Here is a 26,075-nt window from a genome sequence, read left to right as displayed (position 1 = left end):
CTCTGCGAGTGGCGTATAAATCATATTAAAGAAAATAAATAATATTAATTATATTTATTAAGATAATCTTGTTTCTTATCTCAAAGTTAATACAAAAAGAGTTAAAAAGCAGTCTGTGCTTGTAGTGATCATACGAGGTGAGATTTTTGTCTTGTCGGGCTCCGGGTCGGGTTGCGAAATAATAATAATATAAGTGTAATTAACATATTCTAAAAAATTATACATAGCAGCTAAGTGCTATGTAATGTAAGAAGTATATTTTCAGTAATTTAGTTCCAAGATATCACTGCTTTAGTGAATCCAATAGTCGGCGAATCCGCAATATCATTGCTATCTGTCGTCGTGGAAGCGATTGGGGTAACTAATTGTCCCAGAACAGACGCAAATTAATTTCATCTGTAAAGTTTCCAAATTGTCCTTGTCCTATGTCTTGGGCAGTGGTTGAATGGGTTTCTGGTACTCGTGAAACTCTTCTACCAATTTTTTAAATTTGGAAATCAATTGCTCGTTACTTAACGCACAATTTATACATTGGCGTTTGGCGGACGACCATGAAATTGCCAAAATATATCAGTGTTCTACTGGCATTAGAAGCCTCGAGAAAGAAAAAAATAAATATTCAAACTCGCCCTAATCAGATTCGAGTTCCTATCTACTCTATCACAAAGCACGACCGTCAATATTAACTTACCCTCTACTACGGGCCCACCCCGATTTTGTTTAAACCCGACTTCAAAATGGGATGGCCGGGTCGGGTTGGAAAATACCGGGGATCCCCGACTGGTTCGGGTTCCCCGTACGATCACTATGTGCTTGTCTATGTATGTGCGTCCGTTGTTATACTAGTGCACCGCGATAGCAGTTCGCCTAGTGAATTAGTGATGCGTAAAGGTATATTCCCATAGCGCAGAATTCCATTAGACCGAATCCCGCCAATGTTTTAATGAATTTAGCCCAAACGAGGGTTTGGTATTTACCATTCAAACGACGCTATTTGTTGAATTAAGTGAACCCAAAAATGTAATGTAGTTTAATTTCTATTAATTTAGTTTTTTTAATGAAAGCGTTTTAAATACATTTTTACTGCTTTGGAAACGCCACTATTTGACGACTGGTTAGGTTAGGTTACGTTAGGTTTGGTTTGTTATGAGGACGTCTGTTCCTCTTTGGAGCAGTTACACACTTCTAGTACAGTAAAAGGGCTGGCTTAAAAATTTTTCATGATGAATTTAGCATAAAAAATAAATTAATATTAGCAATTGGTTTTATTATGTCATATTTTGCTGATATATTATTATTTTGTTCTTATAAGTCAGAAAATGTTTGGATCTAGTGTTCATTTTATGTAGGCCTTAAATTGATTTAGTTTAATTTAATTTATTTAAAGTCCATTAGGAAAAAAGTGCGGGTTTTTCGATGCAATGGGATTGTCCCATTGGACAGAATCGTAAATCCGCCAAAGTGAGGGTTTTTCGCTCGAATGGGATTGGGTTCAGTTGATAGGGATTCGGCGCAAATGCGACTGAAGCATATGGAAATACATCCTACAAAACCTTGTTATTTTTCATGATATAAAAAGAATATATGAAAATTATTTTCGTCATTTCGATGCCATTAGTAGTTATAAACCTCTGTTTCATTTTAACATTCCAAGAAATTTTTCTATCATTATTTGTACCGGCTGCTTATATATTACGTAATCCATAATACATCAGTATATAGTATAAACCATGCTCTAGAGATTGCAAAGTCGCCAAGGCTTAGATTCAGTCGTTCAAACCAGGTTTTAATTGTTAATAGGCCTAGTGAACCAAAAAGTAAACAATTGAGGCACTAAAGTAAAATAAGAATATGGTTTTGTTTTTCGTGACCGTAATGAAGACATATTAACGGTTCAGAATGAGCCGAAGGTTAAAGACACATTTAAATTATCAAGTTTAGATTTAAAACAGAAGTAAGCGTCATGGTGGCAATCAGATCAGTGAAACGTCTGCTCGTAATTGGGTCATAGGCTCGGAGTTTTCATTCATTACATTATGGTGTGCATTCACTTTAAAAGCGTCAGCACAAATCAACTTTGGTGTTATGGAACGTTAACAGTCATGATGGTGAACTAAGAATATCGTTGAGGTGAAACGAGAGGAAAGTTTTTACACGGAAACCCAGTTGGAAATGTAGTTTGGATCATAGATAGTATACAGTTGAGGCGCGAACAATTGGGCCTTTACAAACACATATGGGTAATATCTTTCCAAAAATTTATGGTCTTCATTTCTTGTTTTCCCTATTGACTGATTTCCATGTGTACAAGACTTATCCTCATTGGATGTAAAATGACGTCTGTTTAGTCGCGAAGATTCGAATACTGCTTTAATAATTCATAAATTTTAACTTCTGCAATAGTTGGTTTTAAAAAATAGCACTTGTGGTCTTGGCCATGTTGTTGGAATGTTGCTATGTCTCTAAGTCAGGTGACCTAGATGTATTGTAGGGTAGAATTTCCGTTTCCAAAAAATATTTAGGGCCCAGTAGCTTAGATCAGTCCAAGCTTTGGAGTTTGCCACAGCAAGCAAAAATCTAGTCTTTTATAAATTAATTTTAATATTAAATTGAGCACTGATTTACATTAATTGTCTTATTTTAATTTTAAATTGAATGTGTACAAGTATACCTGGAACTACGAAAGAAAAAAAACTTGTTGTATAACTAAAAACTATTTACCTACTAACGATAGCTTTTGTATGAAAAACTAGATATTTAGATAACGACGATAACGTGCGCTATATAAGGAAAGCCATTTCGTAAAACAAACACATTGTAAACTAGTTGCTCTTGCTCTGCTGGATTCTCTTAATAAACATTGCTTTTAAAACTATTACATTGAATCTAAGTATTATAACATAACATGGTATCAGAAGTGGTCATCTCTCTCGTCTTTTAATCGTGCACCCATGGCTTCCTTCAAAAGCCCTGAACCTTTCGTTCCCGGTGCGAACCCTGCTGATGCATGGGCCTCTTACAAGGAGCGGTTCAAGATTTACGCCATCACATGCAAGCTTGATAAAGAAGAACATGAACTTCAGCGCAATGTCTTTCTTCACGTCATCGGTCTCGAAGGCCTTCGAATCTACAAGACGCTACCGTTTCCCGCGCAACAAGGGGAACGCACATTAGACGACATCTACAGTGCCTTTGATACGTACTATAAACCTTATCAGAACATCACGTATGCCCGATATAACCTTCTCACCACGAAACAAGAACCTGGTGAGCCCTTTGACTCGTATCTCACCAAACTAAAGACCCTAGCGTTTGAATGCGACCTCGACAAGCCCAACTTAACCGACTCTCTGGTCGCCACATTGATTGCGATTGGCACGACAAGCCCCGACTTTCGAAAACGCCACTTGACGCTCGAGCCTCTTACACTCAGCGACGCCATTGCAATTGCGCAAGCCGAAGAAACCGCCCTGCACCGTGCTCAAGCCATTCACCCAGCGAAAGCGGGTCACAGAGTTCAACGCGACGACGAATCCACAGTTTTGCATGCCCTTAGACGACTCCAACAATCAAAGCTATGGCACCGCCAGCCTTCGCAATTCCAACAAACACGAACGTACAGACCAGAGTCCCAACACTCATCGCAGCGAAGCGACATGCAGCCACGTTCGCAACAATGGTCTAATAGACACAGGACGCGGCAAAATAACAACGCATCTGCATCTTCCCGTTACACTTCGACATGCACCAGATGCGCACTTCGACATCCGAACCAACAATGTCTTGCCATCGGATCCTCTTGTCGTGCCGTTGGAGGGCCTAACCATTGGGCATCGGTGTGTCGGACAACACACACCCTAGAGACTTCCTCATCTGTGAACGAGCACAGGATGGATCGCCCCATAGAATCACAATTTCTGCAAGCTGATGAATTGAGCTATACCACCAATCAAGAGCCACGGGACGACGACTATCTCTATCCACACTCATTAACACTACACGCAACACTGCCTAATGTCAACCCTACAGAAGATGATCAGATATGGTGTGCCGAGATAGAAATTGCAAACATCCACAACATCTTTAAGATCGACACTGGTTCACAGGTGAATGTAATTCCGGAAACGGTCTACAACAAAATCTATCCAAGACCTGCACTGGTACCCGCTGAACATACTATCAAGTCATACTCCGGGCACACAGTCAATGTGTTGGGTATGATACAAGTCACGTGCTCTTCTTCAGTAGCCTCACTGAACCTCGATGTTCACGTAACATCGCAATACCGGACTTCCATCCTCAGTCCCAAGGCCTCACGTATGCTTGGACTAACCGCACGCTTGCCCCAGAATCTCTCCAACCACAGTGTCACACTGAACGAAATCATCAGTGACATCAAGGAAACTCACGAAGCAACCACTTCAGATGGAACCTCTGTACCACCGGAAATAAGGACCTGCACACCGCAAGCCATTCTTGCACGATACCCCGACGTTTTCGACACCATGGGGAAGCCCCCCCGGTCAGTACCATATGCGAATTCGACCTGATGCAGTGCCAACGAGAGCCCTAGCAAGGAAATTACCCATCAAGCTCTTACCGCGAGTGGAAGCGGAACTAAAACGAATGGTGGCCGCTGGTGTCATAATTCCCGTAACAGAGCACACGGACTGGGTACACCCTATGGTAGTGGCACCCAATGTGGACAACGACGTTCGAATCTGCCTCGACCCTCGACACCTTAACAAAGCACTCCTCCGAGAACACTATCCAATGCCAACATTCCAGCAGATATTTTCCGAGCTATCCGATGCGAAAATCTTCACAGTCCTGGATGCCAAATCTGCGTTCTGGCAGATCGAACTTACAGAAGAGAGCTCATTTCTATGCACGTTCCCCACCCCATTTGTCAATTTCCGTTATACACGTCTACCATACGGTATCGCCACAGCATTAGAGCAGTGCCAAAGAACTATGAACTCCATCTTTGGTGACATCCCACGAGCCAGCATCGCCACTGATGGACCAGATGAGCTATCTCACAACATCACTCTATACAAGGTTCTGGAACGAGCACGACAAACAGGCCTCAAATTCAATTCCAAGAAAATTCAATTGGCTGTACCTCGCATCGCTTATCTGGGTCACATAATCACGTCTGACGGAATAGAAATTGATCCGGAGAAGGTGAAAATCATAAGGAATCTCTCACCACCCGCAGACAAATCGACATTACTGCGATTCCTTGGCATGATCAACTTCCTCGCGAAATTCATACCAGGATATTCCGAGAGAAGTGCACCATTATGACCCCTACTGAAACAAGACGCCATATTTCAATGGGACGAGACGCATTAACAAGCATTTGAAGACTTGAAACAAGCCATATCATCGTCACCCGTACTCTCGTACTACAACTCCAAACTTCCCAACACAATATCAGTTGATGCCAGCCAGCACGGCATTGGGGCCGTCTAGTTACAAGAAGGAAAACCAATCGAGTATGCGTCGATGACCTTCACCTCTGCACAAAGTCGTTATGCACATTGCAGACACATTGTCACGAGCTCCTCATCCGGAAAGCAAGATGTCCACGGAATTCCTAGAGGGCCAGCTGCAGCACTACATGCACTCACAACGCTATCGGAAGACCGCCTACAAAATTTCCACCGCTACCCGTACAAACGGACCACAAACCGCTACTCTCCATCGTGAAGAAGCCCTTCCATTTGCTATCTCCTCGCTTGCAACGCCTGACTCTGCGACTCGCCAGGTTCGACCCTGCTTTAGTATACGTCCCCGGAACAAGGCTATACATTGCAGACACATTGTCACGAGCTCCTCATCCGGAATGCAAGATGTCCACGGAATTCCTAGAGGGCCCATCTGCAGCACAACATGCACTCACAACGCTATCGGAAGACCGCCTACAAAAATTCCAAGATGCCACCAATCATGACGAGGTTCTTCAACAAGTCCATCAATAAATTGGAAAGGGCTGGCCCACGAACTTAAACTCAATAAGGAACAACGGAGTCCGTGCATTCTGGTCAATTAAAGAAGAACTGCACACCCAAGATGCTCTTTTATACAGAGGGGAACGACTGGTAGTGCCAATGACTCTACAACATGAGACAATAAGGCAAATACACAACGTCCATCAAGGAGTAACAGCCTGCCTAGCGAGAGCGAAACTTAATGTATATTGGCCTTCAATGACCACGGACATCACAAATTTCGTCCGAAACTGCACCACTTGCAATCAAAGAGCACGTGCCAATACCCCCCAGCCGCTTCGACCACTGGAAATTCCGCCTCATCCTTGGCACACCATTTCGTCGGATTTATTCAAATTCAAAGCAAAGGACTACATTTTGATCATCGATCATTACTCCAAGTATGTTGAAGCCCAACAACTGACCTCAACCACCGCTGAAGCTGTAATAAAGTTCATGACTCCGCACTTCTCACGCCACGGCATACCAAGAAGGTTTCTATACGACAACGGTCCACCCTTTTCATCCTACACTTTCACGAAGTTCCTGCAAAATTGGGGCGTCCAGCACCTTACGTCAAGCCCCTACCACCCTCAGAGCAACGGTCTGGCAGAGCGCATGGTGCAAACACTAAAGAACCTTCTCGCCAAAGCCGAGCCGGAAGGGAAAGATCTGAATCAAATCCTACTAGAATTATAAAAAAACGTCTTGGTTTGGACCAAGGCCGAAAAAAACAAACGATATGTGTGAGGTTTATCATTTGACTGAAGTTTCAGATATTGCAATTGTTTTAGTTATTTTTATCCATTTAATCCTTAATCAATATTAAATTCAATCAAATGATTTTACTGTTAATCGATCTAGTCCCTCTAAATTAATTGAAAAAATTACATATCTACGCTTTTTCAAGAACAATTACATTTTCCGAAAACATTTTATCATGAAATTAATTATTTTGAAGGGAGTACGTGTTGAGCTATCAACATAGAATATTTGAAATATTCTATTGACTTTCTAAAAAGAGCAAGCGAACTTTGACATAATTCGAAAGGAAAATGTAAAAATTTAATCGAAATGCTACATTTCTATTGTCGCCTCTATGAAGAAAACATTGCACTGCAATTTTCCTCTCCGTGCTTTAGAATTTCTTGGTCATAACTCAGTCTTCATTTGAAACGTCACCACCCCTTTCTACATTGTTGGCGCTACTTGTACACCGGTTACGTATTACGCGTAATCATTTTAGCACGCTTAAAGACCATTTCGGAAAACACACAGGGGCGAGGCCACCATTGGGGTATTATCCCTCGCACCAAGGGTCACCGCCAGACGGAGTCAATTCGCTCTGCCTATAGCGGTGCTTCTAGGCGAGAGAGAGAAGACCCCAATGGCGGCATCACCCTTGTGTTTTAGTTTCTCTGAATGTAATTTCTAAAATGGTCTACTTACTTACAAATGTACACAAATTACACTGAGTGATCGGTCCTTCAGGCGCTAGTGAGTGACAAGCCACAACCATAATCATTCATGTACAGGAATGTTTTATAGTTTTAGGTTATTAAGGTTGGCGGGCAAGTCCGGAGAGTCACTAATGTGAAAAGGTTTCGAACTATATGGTATTATTGGCTGAGTGTGTTGCGACGGCTCAGATGACCCATACACTTGAACCACTGGTGCTTTTAAAAATTTTTATATTGGGAAAATAGAGGAAGGGGGGTCGGAGTAAAGTGTGACCTTCGCATAACTGGTAATGAATAATGTGTATACCCATATTATTTCCGCATGAAATGAATATAACAAGTCATTGGTACTGAGAAGTATTTCTTTTTATGTAATCTTTACCCTTACCTTTGGTTATATCAGAAGTAAGATAAGGGACTAGAAGTAACGAGGTAACCAAACTCTTCACTTGGTGATGGAAGCGGCATAAAATCGTCAAATTTGTTCACTAGTGCTAGGCTCTATTACCAATGCTAGGGCACTTTAATTCTAGTCCCTTATCTTACTGCTGGTTATATTTATACCGATATTGCCGATATCATATTTTTCCTGTGCTACAGAGAGCCACCTACTAAACGAAACCACACAGGATAAGCATTGTTGCTTTGTCTCAAGAAGACGACATTAGTTTGAGAAAAAAAGTTCTTTATCATATTTTCTCTAAAATCAGTCTTCTCAGAAACTTACTACAGATTTAAACTTTTTTGGTGCAAACTTGAAAATTTGTTAAGCCAGCAACAATTAAAACTATGCCCGTCAAGGTGCTTACAAGTTAGTGAGCAACGACACGAAATCCCTTCAAAATAATTAATTTCATGATAAAATGTTTTCGGAAAATGTAATTGTTCTTGAAAAAGCGTAGATATGTAATTTTTTCAATTAATTTAGAGGGACTAGATCGATTAACAGTAAAATCATTTGATTGAATTTAATATTGATTAAGGATTAAATGGATAAAAATAACTAAAACAATTGCAATATCTGAAACTTCAGTCAAATGATAAACCTCACACATATCGTTTGTTTTTTTCGGCCTTGGTCCAAACCAAGACGTTTTTTTATAATATCTGTCACTTCAGTCTTTTTGTAATTAAAATTTGAATAATTTTATTTTTGCTTTACCGTCATACATTTGGGGTTGATCTATTTCTAATTGCTTAAAGAAGTACTTAAGTATCGTTAATTACATTTAACTTATATTCAAAAACATTGATTTCGATAAGCAAATAATGTTGTACTTTATTTATTAAAGAAGTTTAAAAACGACGGTATTTGAAATATGGACAGTGTTGTCGAGATCCAGGCTAGGAAATAAGACAGGTTTACAGGTCAAAAACCAGTTTATTAATAGCTTGGACCACTTTTTTTATTCAAAACGTGAGGGTCACTGGTCCCAATGACTAGTTTATTAATTCCTACTTTTATTAAAAATTTATATGGGGACCTCTTTAATTATTTTCATTTTAACATAAATTTTGACTCCATGAGTCCAGTTGTGTATACAACCCTAAGCTGAGAGAGATTTTTTTAGAAGAGAAAACGACCACAAGTCCTGGGACCAGTAGAAAAATAAATAGGGGAAGGGTCACTGGTTCCGGGACCAGTTTCAAATTTAAGACATCAGGGGTCACTGGTCCGGCGGACTAGTTCAGAAATAAACCTTATTTCCAAGCCTGGTCGAGATCAGACCAACAGCTTCCTATATGTAAAACCCCCAATACTGCCAACGGGAGATGTCATACTAAATTATACTTGCCATAAATTATATTATATTATTATACTTGCCATAAATTATCAGGACTCGACACTGGACTTGAAACCTAGTTCTTAAGCTGACTTAAGGACTCGAGGACTCGATACCAATTAAAAGACTCGACTCGAGATTCTATGAGAGCTTTTTTAAGGACTCGAGACTCGACTCGAACCCTAAAAAACTGGACTCGCACAGGCCTAATTAAAATTTAAATGGAAAAGTTTCATTTTGACACATTCCTTACCCTAAAATTTTGTATTTGGAGCCCATTAATGTATTATAGTGATAATGTAATTAATTTTAGTGTTAAATAGGAAAACATTTAGGCTGAAAGAACAACTCGCGTAGTTTGATCTTATTTTATTATTTCAGTTAAGATTTATCTAAAGTTACCCAAAAAACGTATTGTTTTCGATTAATTTCACGTTAAATATGGTTATTAAGTTGAAATTAACGGCTTATCTTCTTTTACTAGTCTTATTTCTGTTTATTAAACGAGTTTGAACAAGAAATTCTCCCTAGCTGCAAACTTTAGAGGCGTGACTGTTTGACTCTTGCGGAACAATCACTATTTTGCCCCAAAACTTTTAAATATCGCTCCTTTTCAATGGCTCTCTTTTCAAAATGGGGAAAAATGCTTTTAAATGACAATTTAATTAATCGTAAGAATTAAACAGGAAAGTGGAGGCTGGGTGAAAGATAAGTGTAGTTTTAATTTTAATTTGTTAGTTTAATTATAAGGTATCCATGAATTTACCCAAAACATTCGTATTTTGGGTTAATTTCACATTAATTATACTTGATCGAGTTTAATTTAACGGCTTATCTTGTTAATCTAGTGTGGATTTAGTTTATAATACAAGTAGTATGCGCTTTTGATATATTTTAATGATCATTTAAATTAATTTGAAAGTGAAATAGGAAACCTCTGTGGCTGTACGAAAAACTTGTGAGGTTTTAATCTTAATTTGAGCGTGGTTCGTGAGAGTGGATTAAGCTTAAAATTTATTTGAATTTTTTTACCCTAATTGCAATGTTTAGTGCAGTTTAATATTTTTGCCATATATTCATCATTATGGTACCCTAAACTTTTGAATTTCGCGGCAATTAATGTACTTTAAAGATAATTTAAATTAACTTAAGTGTGAAATAGAAAATATTGGGCTTTACCAATGGCTTGGGTAGTTTTAATCATAATTAAACAGTTTATTTAAAAGTTATTTGAGCTTTTATCCAAAAATGTATATTTTGGTTTAATTTCACGTTAATTATATTAAATTGAGTTAAAATTAACGTAGGATTGTGTTTTGGCAGTGTACATTTAGGTTATAAAATGAGTTTAAATGTATGCATCACCTTAATTGCAATTTTTAGTGGAGTTTTCGATTCTCATTTTACGCTAAACTTTTGAATTTCGCGCCTATTAAGGTACTTTGGAGATAATTTAAATTAGATTGAGTGTGAAAGAGAAAACATGGGGCTTTACCAACGGCTTGGGTAGATACAATCTTAATCAAGAACATCATTTAAGAGTTATCGGAGTTTTCATCCAAAAAATGTATATTTGGGGTTTAATTTCACGTTAATTATACTTAATTACGTTGAAATTAACTTGTCGTCAGTGCTCATTAAGCTTATAAAATGACTTTCAACAATTAATTCACCTTAATTCTAATGTTTAGAGGAGTTTTTGATTATTTCCAACACATTGCGTTCAATTTTTATCCTGTGCTAGGTTTGTGGTAAAGATTATCTATACAATATGTTAATGAATGATGTTATTCTATAGTTTAGCTTGAATACCAGTAATTAAATCAAATACCTATACAATTCATAGCAATTTAAACCAATAAAGAAACGGCAATGTGGACTGTGGAAATAGCAAACAACGTAACCCTCCGTTTCTAACGTGGTTACGTTGAGAGAATCTGTGTTGTAAACCTGAAAATTATTTCACTAATTAAATTATATAACGACACTGTCCTCCTGCATTAACCAGTACCACTGTTACTTATTAATTAAACAATCGACTGTTGGTAACAAATAGTTTATAAAATGATAACGTAACATGACTAACATCACAGTATGACTGATTCAATAGGATCAAAATTGTTTTAACGAATAATCTGGTCCTCTACATTGGTTTAGTTTCAGGAATTATATCACACACCTTCACAATTAGTAGCATTTTAGTGAGATTAACAAATAATGAAACCGAGTATACCTGTCCTCAAATGAGAATGTTGAAGCGCCAACAAACAGTCATGATGAATACAGTATTAAGTTACGTAGCGTAAAACGGTAACCTAGGCCCTAGGGTTAGGATTTGTAGCATGAATCGAAGCAGACTGCGTATTTTTGTAATTCCAAATTTCCAATCCAAAACAGTGCTGGAAATAAGCTTTCTTATAATCTTTAAAAGGAAAGACACTATAAACACTATATTACATAGACAAACTAAAACTTAAGCCTTGGCCGTAAAGAACGTCGAAAAGCTTACTTTAAATGATATAAAAACCTCTATTAACTGTAATTATTTACCTGAATTACTTTTCTAGACGAAAATTCGACCTGATAACGACGTATTTCTTATTAAGGGTGCTACAGTTAATTAGAAAATACATATAAAGGTGCTCAAGCTCGGATGAAATACCAAAGTAATTGGTTAGGGTCTACTGCTAAGAAATTAGGAAAATCAGCAAGAAACCCAACATTTGAAATTTGTCAACGTAACTTGTTAGCACCCACAAACCTAGGCCCTTCTAGTTGTCAACGAGAACGAAATGAAGAAATAGGTTTAAGCGCGCTATAAGGTTAGGCTGACTTCTGACCCAAAAGTAATTTTTTGACGTACTATCTTAATTAGTTAAATTACAAAAATTAGAATTCATTAATTAAAAATCGAAACACGTAAGTTTCCCATTTAAGAAATGCTTGTTAATTTAGGAGTATTCCGAAAACTAACTTCGCTATACTTTTTCCGTATGGCCTGCCACAATTGCCTTAAAAAACCGAAAATTTTTTAATGCTTTTTCTATGGGACGCTAACCCTAAAAACTGTGAATTTTCTTTTAACATTACGGAAGGGTGTCATGTCATATCTACAAGGGCCTACCGGCCCTGTAGAATACAGAACAACACCGTTGGACAACCTGCTCACTCCTTCGGAAATGTTAATGGGAAGAAAATTACGCAGCCCACTGACAACGAGCAACACTAGTCTCAGACCTAACATTCCGACGCATAAAATACAGGCAGGCCTGAGGGAGAGGCAACAAAATATGGTTCACCAACACAGCAGAAAGCCACAAAAAACTCTACGGCCGTTACGGATTGGAGTACCAGTGTGGTACATTGCGGGTCCTCGACTATGGAAACCAGCTGTAATCCTCCAGAATGCTACGACGCCGGACTCCTACGTAATTCAAACGGAACAACACCAAATATTCAGACGGACACGAGTTCAACTTCGACCTCGAAACTGTGGTCGAAAGCAACATCAGGAACGGCAGTACAATTATGTGGGAACAAGACACACTCTCAAATGGCAGCCACCAGTACAACAGTGTGACGATAACTCCGGAATGGTTCAGCATTCCGGATTCACTATACGATGCATACCATCAGAGCTCGCATCACTTCCCCGTTGGTCGCAAACTGAGACCGGCTCCACCATTCAACCAAGTCACACACCAACAAGTTTTGCCCAATCAACATCCGACCAAGAGCCTACTCAAGAAAACTTCTCTCCAGGAGCCACCTTAACCTCAACATCGACTTCAAAGGACATGGCCCCCATAACCCGCGTGTCATCCTTCGGCAGACGACTAATGAAACCAGCATGGTACTCCCCTGCATAAACAACTACAAGTATACCTGGAACCACGAAAGAAAAAAATTTGTTGTATAACAAAAAACTATTTACTTACTAACGATAGCTTTTGTATAAAAAACTAGATATTTAGATAAGGACGATAACGTGCGCTATATAAAGAAAGCCATTTCGTAAAACAAACACATTTTAAACTAGTTGCTCTTGTTCTGCTGGATTCTCTTAATAAACATTGCTTTTAAAACTATTACGTTCAATCTAAGTATTATAACATAACAGTGTATAAACTTTGCTTGACAAGGCTTCACGGTTTTGTACCGTCTTACGATCACGAAAAGCAGAGAATCTTCTAGCATCAGTTCTGAACCGGAAATGAGAATAGTCCACTCGCTCATGCTTGTTACTCGAGCAGCCAACGTGATCGATTAGACTATGCATTAAAGAAATCGTAGTCTTTCATTCGTTCTGGCGAGATTACTTAGTAAATGACGTCGAGGGCAACATTTTCTCTATAAGCTCCTCCTATTTTATAAAACCATCTATTTTTATCAAAAAAAGAAGAGAGAAATAATTCCATATCCTGGTAAATAAGTTTATATTATTTTGGTTTTCTTAACTGGTTTATTTATGAGCAAAAAAGAGCCTTTTTACGTCATCGACGTCATCGAGTAACGTATGTCACGGAGAGGCTCTGTTCTCGACTTGACGGTCTGTGTATCTGTCTGTTGATGCTAGGCCTGTGCGAGTACTCGATAGGACTCGAAAGCTCGATCGAGCCTCGAGCCGAGTACCTCTGCAAGTTTTGATGGAAAGGAGAAACCGGGTTAGACCGCGGAGGAAAACTCCTTTTCCCAAGCGGGGAGAGAACTTGCAAACTCTACGCAGAAGGATTTGTTCCCAGATTTTCACCCGGTGCCACAGTCCGGAATCGAACCCAGGATCCTCTTGCTGCGAGGTGAGAGCGCTAACCGCTACGCCACCCCACTCTAGCTAGCTATTACTATTACTAGCTATTTACTAGCTTCGAGACGCTGTTCTATGACTGTGATTCTACCCTGGCAGTTGTTATTAGCGTTCTAAGTGACTACGAAGGGTCTGATCACTATCCTCTCCTCGTGTTACAGTTATCCTTGCATAAGAAAAATAAAGTAGAAGCGCAATACATTGAACTTTCTAACTGAGCTGGCCCAATTAAATTGGGATTTGATAAATTTTGCATACACTTGATACTAATTTCACGCATTTCATGGAAACATAACCTATATTTAAAACGAATGCTTATCCACAATTGACGTGTTTTGAGAGAAGTTTACACAATTGGATTAATAGTACTATCAAACAAGCCATTACAATTAATGAAAAACAAAGTACGCTGAACCTAAAAATTAAGGTTTCCCACAGTTCGGTTCAAATCGGTTTTGGACTAAAACTGAAACTGAACTGAAACTTTTCGGTTAAGATTTTCAAGAACTGAAACTGAACTGAAATTATCAGTTCGGATCAGCCAGGAAACCCAATTGATCAGTTCAGTTTTCAGTTATAAATGAACTGAACCGAAAACCCCTTCAGAGATTATCAAGAAGAAAAATACGGTGTCAGAGGCCCAAGATACCCAGATTGTAACTATTAACCGCTAACATTTTCTACTACTACTAAGTATTTTGGAATCGTGAAGTGCCATACCTTAAGATTAAGAGGCATGTTTATTTCATAATTACTAATTACTAATTATTAACATTGATCAATTTAACTTTGACTAATTAACTAATTATGATACCCTTTTTAGTTACTAATTATTGGTATTCTTTTAGCCTGTGTCTCTCTGCAGAGGGTCCCAGCTAATCACGGGACTTTTTCTATGCATAATAAAATCTACACGACATAAATGATGATACGAGACACTAATAAGGTAACTTTACGCGACACATCCCCCAAAATATCATACAGCATGCAATACTAAACGATGTCAATTTTCTATTGTTCTACTAATGTTTGCGGGAACGTAATGATATCGTTTATCGCGATAGATCGAAAGAGTAATGAACTATCTCTTCAGTTAAGTTTTTATAAGTTCAGTTTAAGAAATAAACCGAACCGAACTGAAAACTGATCAGTTTGGAGATGTGCAAACTGAAACTGAACTGAAGCAATCAAATCATTTTAGTCCCTAAACTGAAAACGAAAATAACTGAACTGAACCGAAAACTGAACTGTTTCAACTGAACTGTGGAAAACCTTACTAAAAATAGCTTCCGAGGCAAGCAAAGAACACTATCAACAAGCCAGCAGCCCCTGCAATAATCTTACCAGACTCTCATATTTAAAGACTCCCTCCTACAGACGCAATCCCAGTTGGGAAAATCAAAATATTACTTCTCCGAGCCGAGAGGAGAGCTATACTTAAAACTTATTTACCAAATTTGCAATTATTGCTCTTCATTAATAAACGATTAAAGAAGCTACAATTAATAAATTATGAAAGCATTAAAAAACTTTGAAGATATTTATTAAACAGACAACATTCTTCCACCAATTAAGTATATGTCTTGTACAGAAGGCAGGCAGGCAGTGGGATAAAAGAGGATATGACCAGCTTAAATTTAAGCGACATATTCTCGAATTCAAGTGTCTACTCCTCAACTACATGAGCCTCTATGTTCGCCTGTGCAAATTCTCCTAAGCTCTCATACGCTTTTTTGTGAACATAAACTTTGATTCTATTCTATATTATATTAATATTTAAATTAATATATATCATTTTATTTAAATTTATATATATAATTTTATTTATATTAATGTATATCATTTAATTTATATTAATATATATCATTTTATTTATACTAATATATATCATTTTATATATATTAATATATATCATTTTATTTATATTAATATATATAATTTTATTTATACTAATATATATCATTTTATTTATATTAATATATATCATTTTTTTATATTAATATGTATCATTTTTTATATTAATATACAGGGTGTTTCTGATAAGTCTGCCATAAATCAAGGGGCGTGTTCTTTGGGTCAAACTGAGTGGAAAGTGTCAAAGAACATGGGGTGTACAAGAATTTGCAACGAAGATATGGCCCCCCAAACATTGGCCCGTAAAACAAGAAAATATTCGAATATGTAGACTAAAACAAATTCAGCCTTATCAACTTGTTTAGAAATAATGAGACAATTTCAATAGTTTCCCTCTAACATCGTTATTGAACTTTCACCTGGCAGAAGCGTATTAAATGAGTAGAAGTATGCCTACTCTAGTAAAGTAAATTCAAAGTATCATGGTACCTTTCGGTTGGTATTACTTTTATTCTTAACAAGTTAACATGGACGTTACAGGTATTGTTCAAAATGTCCACCAACGGCGTTAAGACAAACATGAACCCGTCTTTCGAAAGATTCTTGGACATGTTGGAAGATTCCTGGCATGTTCCTGATTGTTTGACAACCTTCAATAATTCGTCTTCGCAAGTCTTCCTCATCACGGACTTCATTCTTGTACACGATGTCTTTGAGATGACCCCAAAGATAGAAATCGCACGGATTTAAATCCGGAGATCTGGCTGGCCACGCAACTGGTCCTCCGCGCCCAATCCACCTCAAATTAAACGTAGCATTAAGATGTTCTCTAACTGCACGGCTGAAATGTGGGGGTGCCCCGTCGTGCATAAACCACATGTCACGAAGTAATGCTAACGGTATGTCCTCGAGTAGTTCAGGTAAAGTGTCTCTTAAGAACGTGAGATATGCTTCACCATTTAGTCTGGGTGGAAGAAAATGCGGACCTAGTAAATGATTACCGACAATGCCGCACCATACGTTTAAAGAAAATTGCTGTTGGTGACTTCTAACACTAGTTGCGTGTGGGTTTAATTGGCGCCATTCGTGGTGGTTGTGATAGTTCAGAATTCCATCCCGGGAAAAATGTGCCTCGTCGGTTACTAAAAGGACCCGTGGAAATTGATTGTCCTCTACTCTGGCCAAAAACCACTCGCAAAAGTCGATGCGTCTTGGATAATCTGCCGGGTTAAGAGCTTGCACCTTTTGAATATGATACGGGTGAAACTGATGTCCGCGGAGAATTCGCCAGACCAAATCGTGATTAACATGTAATTGTCGTCCAACTTGTCTGGTACTTGTCGAGGGGTCCTCATCGAACATGGCAAGGACGTCTTCCTCGATTTCCTCCATGTCTTCTGGAATGTCTCGCTCTCGAACGATGTTGGGTTGTACTTGTCCGATGTCCCTCAAGCGCCTGTCAACAGCCTCGAACGTACGACGATTTGGTATGCGTCGTTGCGGAAATTGTTCCTGGTATCGCCGCTGTGCTTCCACTGAATTGCCCTGCGCCAGTCCATACATGAGATGCATGTCTGCATATTCTGCATTGGTATACGCCATACTGTACTACCACACGTTCGTTCGAAGTGATACTGTGACGTTATCAACAACATCGCGTTACTTTATAGCAAACCACCGTTTAGTTTTTACGTTTGCGTCATGACTGTCAGCATTGTTTTTTATTCACACACGTAAACAATAAACGGTGGTTTGCTAAAAAGTCTTTGGGGTCATCTCAAAGATTTTTTTGACATCGTGTACAAGAATGAAGTCCGTGAATAAAAAACAATGCTGACAGTCATGACGCAAACGTAAAAACTAAACGGTGGTTTGCTATAAAGTAACGCGATGTTGTTGATAACGTCACAGTATCACTTCGAACGAACGTGTGGTAGTACAGTATGGCGTATACCAATGCAGAATATGCAGACATGCATCTCATGTATGGACTGGCGCAGGGCAATTCAGTGGAAGCACAGCGGCGATACCAGGAACAATTTCCGCAACGACGCATACCAAATCGTCGTACGTTCGAGGCTGTTGACAGGCGCTTGAGGGACATCGGACAAGTACAACCCAACAACGTTCGAGAGCGAGACATTCCAGATGACATGGAGGAAATCGAGGAAGACGTCCTTGCCATGTTCGATGAGGACCCCTCGACAAGTACCAGACAAGTTGGACGACAATTACATGTTAATCACGTTTTGGTCTGGCGAATTCTCCGCGGACATCAGTTTCACCCGTATCATATTCAAAAGGTGCAAGCTCTTAACCCGGCAGATTATCCAAGACGCATCGACTTCTGCGAGTGGTTTTTGGCCAGAGTAGAGGACAATCAATTTCCACGGGTCCTTTTAGTAACCGACGAGGCACATTTTTCCCGGGATGGAATTCTGAACTATCACAACCACCACGAATGGCGCCAATTAAACCCACACGCAACTAGTGTTAGAAGTCACCAACAGCAATTTTCTTTAAACGTATGGTGCGGCATTGTCGGTAATCATTTACTAGGTCCGCATTTTCTTCCACCCAGACTAAATGGTGAAGCATATCTCACGTTCTTAAGAGACACTTTACCTGAACTACTCGAGGACATACCGTTAGCATTACTTCGTGACATGTGGTTTATGCACGACGGGGCACCCCCACATTTCAGCCGTGCAGTTAGAGAACATCTTAATGCTACGTTTAGTTTGAGGTGGATTGGGCGTGGAGGACCAGTTGCGTGGCCAGCCAGATCTCCGGATTTAAATCCGTGCGATTTCTATCTTTGGGGTCATCTCAAAGACATCGTGTACAAGAATGAAGTCCGTGATGAGGAAGACTTGCGAAGACGAATTATTGAAGGTTGTCAAACAATCAGGAACATGCCAGGAATCTTCCAACATGTCCAAGAATCTTTCGAAAGACGGGTTCATGTTTGTCTTAACGCCGTTGGTGGACATTTTGAACAATACCTGTAACGTCCATGTTAACTTGTTAAGAATAAAAGTAATACCAACCGAAAGGTACCATGATACTTTGAATTTACTTTACTAGAGTAGGCATACTTCTACTCATTTAATACACTTCTGCCAGGTGAAAGTTCAATAACGATGTTAGAGGGAAACTATTGAAATTGTCTCATATTTCTAAACAAGTTGATAAGGCTGAATTTGTTTTAGTCTACATTTTCCAATATTTTCTTGTTTTAGGGGCCAATGTTTGGGGGGCCATATCTTCGTTGCAAATTCTTGTACACCCCATGTTCTTTGACACTTTCCACTCAGTTTGACCCAAAGAACACGCCCCTTGATTTATGGCAGACTTATCAGAAACACCCTGTATATCATTTTATTTATATTAATATTCTATCCTATTATTTCTTATTATGCTAATAAAATGTATTTTAAATTATATTAGTTTCCCAGCTTAATAGAACTAAATGAAGATACCCAAGAAGTCTCTGGATTACTTATGGGCATAGTGGGAATTTTTACAGACATGATTAAAAACAGACTTCGGTAAAACACGGTTTTTTAAATATTTCTTTAAATTATAATTAATTGCGAGTTCGCCAGTAAACTTTTAATGATATTAAGTATCATCATCTTTTTTTAGATGGAAGATTCAGTTTAACGCTTCTGAAGTTACAAAAGTGGAAACTATGCTCGGACGTTTAGCCAATAACGTAAGCATAATTTATGTAGCTCCCGCCAGAGAGACAGAAGCATCGTAGGCTTGTGAAGTGGGCATTATCTATATCCATATAAATTAAAGTCCTGATTGACTGATAAACAAGGGCCAGCCCAAACCGCTTACCCTAGAAGTCTAACCATTTGCCTTCTCTCCTAGGGTGCTATAAAAATATTAGTCATCAGTAAAGCCTACCCATACTTTATTTCATTTTGATGGAAGTTCTAAAAGCTAGTTGATCAATAACCGTTAAGCGTACTAACGTTTTTCGAAACCACACTATATAGCCATCCGTTTGACCTAGGGCTGTGCGAGTCTTGAATTTTTGGTTTCGAGTCGAGTCTCGAGTATTGAAATTTTCCCTTATCGAGTATCGAGTAGTTGGAAAATTTGTTTCGAGTATTTATCGAGTAATTGGGAATTGATTTTCTAGTGTTTTCACACTTTCTGTTAACTTATTGCTCTCATAATAGACATTTGGTGTAATTTTGATCATCGACAACTACTTCCATCAATTCCCAGACGGTATTAGTCTTCTTCCCTTTAAATTTAACTAACTTAATTTCTCATTAATATCTTCTTCGGAATCTCATTCCTCACCGAAGTAACTTGTAGCCATTGTTATGCTTCGCGCAAAGTTCCAAACGAAAATTTCTAACCTAAACTTAAAAAATAAATAAATAAAATAATAGTAGTAAACGCGCCTTTAACTGTATTTCATTACTTTTACTACCACTATTTTACCAGCTAGGAGCTACCACAATACTACATTGCACTGGCATTATGATCTAAACTACCCAATGAGCACTAATATGCGTCCTTTAACCAATAAGCGTTACTTTCTGGTAGATTTTTATAGTTACTACATCCTATTTTCAGAGTTCAAGGCTTTTCAAAAGCAGGTTCGAATATTTATCGAGCCTTGGTTTGATACTCGAAACTTTTTCGAGTCTCAGAAAATCTCTTATCGAGTATCGAGCCGAGTACTCGCACAGCACTAGTTTGACCGCTTTCTTTGGACAGTTAATTCTAGTGACTTTTTTTTCGAATTAAACCCTACTCGTTCTCAGCCAAATAGAGGCGCGAGAGATAATAAAATTGTTTAAAATTCTAATTATTAGTAATTTAGAATGGTTATAACGAAGGTTTTTAGGTTGAAAGCAATTCTTGCAATAGTGTGTGTCAAATTGAAGGGTTCTTATAACAGAAATGACCATTTCAACCTCAATCGCGCAAGTTTCAATTTTATGTTTAGCTACAATATTTGTTTAAATATACTTAATTCAAAGGTTTCCGATATTGGAATGATATTTTGTATGCCAATCCCGTCATATTTCAACGTCATTGAGTTTTCGAATGCCATGGGTGTCGAGTCAACACATCTTTTTACGGGATCACCTATATCCAGGGAAAAGCGATATTTCGACATATTTCGGTCTTTCAGCAGAGGAGTAAGATTTTAAATCATATCGAATAATATAGAGAACGTTAAGGACAACATTTCACGGAGAAATTAACCTTATTCAAATTTTAATTTCTTACCCTCAGTCCAATAATTTATCTTACAATCTTTGAATTGCTAAGTTGACTGAAGCAACGTTTTTTTTCGCGGCAATGACTCTTCGACTGAAGCCGCAGCAATCCTTGTTTTTCAGGTTTGGATATCAATATTTTTAGCGCTACTAATAACACCATTTGTGCTTGCTGCGTCGTTTGCATTATATTTAAAACAATCACGGTCATTTAAATCATTATACTTCAAATACTTGAAATGTATTTTGAAAACCACAATTAATGTGGGAAGTAAGTTACGCCAAGAATTATTACGTGAATACAAAATCTACAATTTCCCTTCTAACTTTTATGAAGGTTACCATCGGCATCGCTCGTTTTAATAGCGGTATGCAGAGCGCTAAGCTTATCCTCATTAAAATTATCAACGAAAGCAACGAGGTGTAAAGTTAACAGAAACGAATATAATGATCTAAAGGTTTACATGTCTTTAGAGGAAAACGGTTACAGAGCGAGGCTAGCTCGCGTTAGAAAAAGTAACTAATTCTAGGAAATAAATGCATTACCAGGAAAATCAGGTGATTGAATTAAATTCTAAAGAGTTGTAAAATACGGATTGTGTTTAAATTTCATTAGAAAAATAATATCCGCGCTTCAGTCAACTGGAGAAACTCTTATCGTTTTGTTTTTTAGGCTTGGGCAAACCAAGTCTTTTTAATATAATATCAGAGAGGTGAAGCAACGCTGCATGCGGGCCAACACGCTCTAGAGATCTAGAGTCACAGTATCCTTGCATAAAAATTGGAAAAAGCACGAAGCCCTGGTCTATTCTTGAGCTTGCGAGCGTCCATCATATTCTATAGACAAGGACCGATTATCCAGTTTAGCCTCCGCCCCTTTAAACGAGTTATTTTATTTATAACCATAGTATTGTTCTGTTTATGACATATCGCCACCAGGATAGCAATATACAAGAAATACTCCGCTCTGCCGTTTTAAAAAAGGTGGTAAAAATTCTTTTCACCCAGACTTTTAGAAAGTATGACAGGCTTATGGATTCAAATTAGTAAAATTATAAGACCAAAATGTTTAACTTAAATATGAAAATTTTTACATTTTGTAGAACGAACGTACTCTTCAGTTCCGGAATGTTTTATAAAAGTTTGGACAAAATCCGTTTCGGGGCAAGAAACGCTTTTGTTGAACCACCTAAAGCCTTCGAGGACGGGGAAACTGCGATGAAGATGGATATGTTAGTCTTGCCGTTCTTGATTCTGCTAACTGGATACTTACTTTCGTTAGTGCAGATCATCCTAACATTGAAGAAGTTAGTTGGTTCAAGATTCTAAAAAACACTTGATGGTGATGTTTCGATCGTCTAGCTTGCAGCGAGTTAAAATTATTACAAAACTTATAATTTCTTCTGCAAGCCTAATATAATCACCCATTTAATTTCCTTTGATTTGATTTTGTGCTTTATAATACAAAACTTTATTTGAATATTGATTTAAAGTTATAGCCTGACTATTTAAGTTTAAAACCTGACTGAATAACTGTCAGTAATTGGTGATCAACGCGCAGCCCACACCACTTAACCCAGAAGGCTGAAAATTTGCATAGACCTTATACTCTTAGAAAATAAGATAGATTTTTCCAATCCAAAGCTTGCGGCCCAATATCCTACACACCGGTCTTATGGCTATTCGGCTTCAATTTGCTGCCATTTTCATACTCAGGTGCCCCTAGAGCCAATAAAACCAGACTGTCGTATTGCAACTGCAGTAGTTGCCTTAAGTCTTAGCTAATTCGCAGATATAAAGATCTGTGATATTTCTAGAATTAAGAGGCTAAGGCTAAAAATAAACATATGTCTTGAAATTTCACTAATGGGTTTTATATTACCAGATAATAGAAGGAGCAATTGTTAATCAAGTTTCAAAACTTTTTGGATATGAAACCAGTAGTAAAGTAGATTTAGGGAACCCAAGAGAGCTTTAACTAGCATGATATGATTGTAATGGATCATGACTGAGGATTGCCTAATAGGATACCTCTGTCGGAATAGAGTCTAAGCAGTTGGTTTGAAGAGAAAAATCTTTGAATTTCGTTCGAGGCCAAAACCAAATGTTGGCCGGCCGAAGATTTGTTGTAATTTTAACTCTAATTAGATTAATAAAAATGTTTTAGTTGACAAACTCTACGAAAAGTAAACGCTAAGAGAAGGAAATGGAATGACCGAACTTACCGAAGTACAAGATATTAAAATTTATCAGTTTAAAGACATGATTATAAAACATCAATTATTTGAAAAAAAAAACACTTATCTTCGTTTTTTCACCAAAATTAAACTCACATTGTTTTCGAAAGAGCACGTGCAAAGACATTATTCATTCTATATTGCTTTTTGTTATTAAAATTGTTCGCATGAAAAGTATTAGAATAAATATCAGAGTACGGAATTTTATCTTTCATCATAATTCTCATATTAAACGTCGCTTTTGGGTGCTTAAGTTCCACGTCTACATTTATACGGCCATGATACCATTGGTTCCCACTTATCAGTGCCGTCTTATCCATTGGGCCCGTTGGGCACTGGTCCAGGGGCCCCTTAAGAACAGGGGCCCCATAATTGCCAAATAATACTCATTTTACATTTCTTGTCATAAGAAAACCACTAGAAAATGTAAACTACTTTCCATCGGTCATTCAGTCTTTTCAATGAAAAATTTGGCCTTCGAACTTGAAAAATGTAAAACTAAAAATCTGAGACCTATAAGGTAGTCACCCATTGCCTAGGCTTTTACATTATCCCCCCTCCCCATGGCCTCACTTCACAACCGCATATTGGCTTATTTACTTAGTTTGAATCCTTCACCCTAAAACAGATTCAGTCTATACTGTAATTTTGCCCATGCGCAGAGAGAAAACCTGGAATTTTCTCGCTCATTCCGGCTGTTAGGTGGCGCGTGAGGTACAAGTCTATTTCTTTCCCTGCTGAAAGTAGACAACTCTGTTTAAAATATAATGCCTGTCATGAATAAAATTATGGCTGAGATGTTAGACAAACTATAAATAGCGATTATTAGTGATCAATTCAAAAATGAAACTTAATACTTTGAGCGGTGCCCAGAAGATAAAACGAGCTGTGCAGGAGAAAGAGAAAGCTAACAAATTTCCCAAGGTAACATCATGGTTCCATTAATATGTTATGAGAAGTGCTGAGCCTGGTAAAATTACTCTTTCAACAATATCACCGACGCCCTCAACGACTACCACAGTTCCAACCGACATTGCAATGGAGTCATCACTTGTTCCTACAACTGATCTAGATGAGGATATTCCACCAGTGGAAGTGCCTAAATGTGAAACGAAAACATCTTCCTTCCAGGAAACAGATGCAGGGCTATGGGTAATCAGCAATCCTAACACAGTTGAGTGCTGGATTCGAAATGGGCCGACATCTTGTCAGAACCATGAAAGCGACCTTTCACACGCATACAGTTGGAGAAAGTATTAGAATTCCAAGACAAGATATTTGTCAATAATGTGATCAAACGTAAATTACGTAATGGCGATCCAAAAAATGATCGACTTCGATCCAATTGTTAAGGAATTTTCAAGGAAGAAAGTGCGCAAATGTTTCTGACTTTCGCGTTGACTATTAAATTTGTAGACTTTTGTTTCAAGGAAAAAAATAAATATTTTTATTTCTCGATTAATTTTATTTGTATAGGGGATTAGGGGGCCCAATATACTGCACTGCCCAGGGGCCCATATAACACTGAAGACGGCCCTGCCACTTATTTTGTCGACGACTCAAAATATTTCATAAATCAATCATTAGGATTAGGATAAAGGATTGCAGCGGTTTCACGCGTTGCAGACGACGGAGAGGTGAACTTTTGTGCTTTCCAATTTTTGGGAATATCCCTAGTAGCACCAGCGATACGTTTTGGAGTTGGCTAGAAGTCGCGCAGTTGGTAGTCTGTCGCAATCGGTTTGTAGTCGTAACCTATCACTTACCCGACCAGTAAAGCTATTAAGCCAGCACAAAAACCAAAACATTCCCAACATAACAGATAAAATATCTTTCTAGGATACCATAATCATAATAACTTTTAAAATATTTATTTTGTTAACTTTACAACGTTTAATTAAGAATTAAAACGAAGAATTAAACTGAGTTTTAGCGTTTTTCTTAGGAAACATGGGCCAACTCCTACCCGACTGTAAAACCACCACATGATTTTTTTCTTATTTTGTGGAAATTGATAAAAAAATAATGAAATACATGACGTATTGTTTCATCCAACCTTTGTAGTAGTAAGATTATTAAGAAGTTGAATTTGAAACTAAGTTTATAAGCTTGGAAATATATAGCGCGCGATGCAAAAATGTTTACTTTTCACTGAGGTGAAATGGATAAATTTGGTACATTCATCTCTTAAAGGTAGGGTGAAATAAATGTTCAAGTAATTTTCCTAGCCATTAAAAATTTCAAGTCTGGCTAGTAATATTTTAGTGGCACGTGCTTCGTCGAACGGAATTTGGCGGGAAATGCTATAAACATGAGCGATGTATAGAGCTTGTATGTAAAAAAAGGAGCTCATTTTATTTTACGCTCTCCCTTTAAATAAATGAAGTCAAAGGGCGAACGAACAGGGGAGGGAAGATAGCCCTGACTAATAGATATTTTCACACATGGAGGATTCATAACATTTACACCAAGAGGCAGGGCTAACTGGCGGACAAAAACCCGTCTGCTTTTGTCCTCCAGATAGCCCGGCTACCTGGTGAAAATGGTATGAATCCTCCATGTTTAAAAACTATCTATAACATGGAAATCTAAAAAAACCTGCTTGGAAAAAACGGGGTAGAGGTATAGCTGAGCCAGCGCGAACTTCTACGGTAAACAAAGTTTAGAGAAGGTTCTCGGAAATTC

The 26,075-nt window shown here is 38.1% G+C and overlaps 2 long non-coding RNA genes across 4 annotated transcripts; one reads left to right on the top strand and one right to left on the bottom strand.

The window, feature by feature from the left end:
* Positions 1-9,594: 9,594 nt before the first annotated feature.
* On the bottom strand, positions 9,595-12,378 carry LOC149660999 (uncharacterized). Of its 2 annotated transcripts, none has more exons than XR_016368754.1 (4): positions 11,791-12,378; positions 11,252-11,639; positions 11,072-11,205; positions 9,595-11,002 (listed from the first exon to the last, which is right to left on the bottom strand). It is a non-coding gene; the product is annotated as an uncharacterized LOC149660999 (long non-coding RNA). The 2 variants fall into 2 exon arrangements; XR_016368753.1 differs by having other exon boundaries at positions 11,072-11,190; positions 11,474-11,639; positions 11,791-12,369.
* An 11,388-nt stretch (positions 12,379-23,766) lies between these two features.
* LOC149660998 (uncharacterized) lies at positions 23,767-24,929 on the top strand. 2 transcript variants are annotated; one of them, XR_016369053.1, is made up of 3 exons: positions 23,767-23,910; positions 24,019-24,563; positions 24,867-24,929. It is a non-coding gene; the product is annotated as an uncharacterized LOC149660998 (long non-coding RNA). The 2 variants fall into 2 exon arrangements; XR_016369052.1 differs by lacking the exon at positions 24,867-24,929 and having other exon boundaries at positions 24,019-24,667.
* The last annotated feature ends 1,146 nt before the right edge of the window (positions 24,930-26,075 follow it).

Source organism: Phalangium opilio, unplaced genomic scaffold (genome assembly GCF_054372755.1).
Source record: "Phalangium opilio isolate 3A_F unplaced genomic scaffold, DU_Popi_V2 ptg000070l_1, whole genome shotgun sequence".
Classification (NCBI taxonomy): Eukaryota; Metazoa; Arthropoda; class Arachnida; order Opiliones; family Phalangiidae; genus Phalangium; species Phalangium opilio.
The sequence above is the reverse complement of the archived record's forward strand: the minus strand, read 5'-3'. Positions and strand labels throughout refer to the sequence as shown.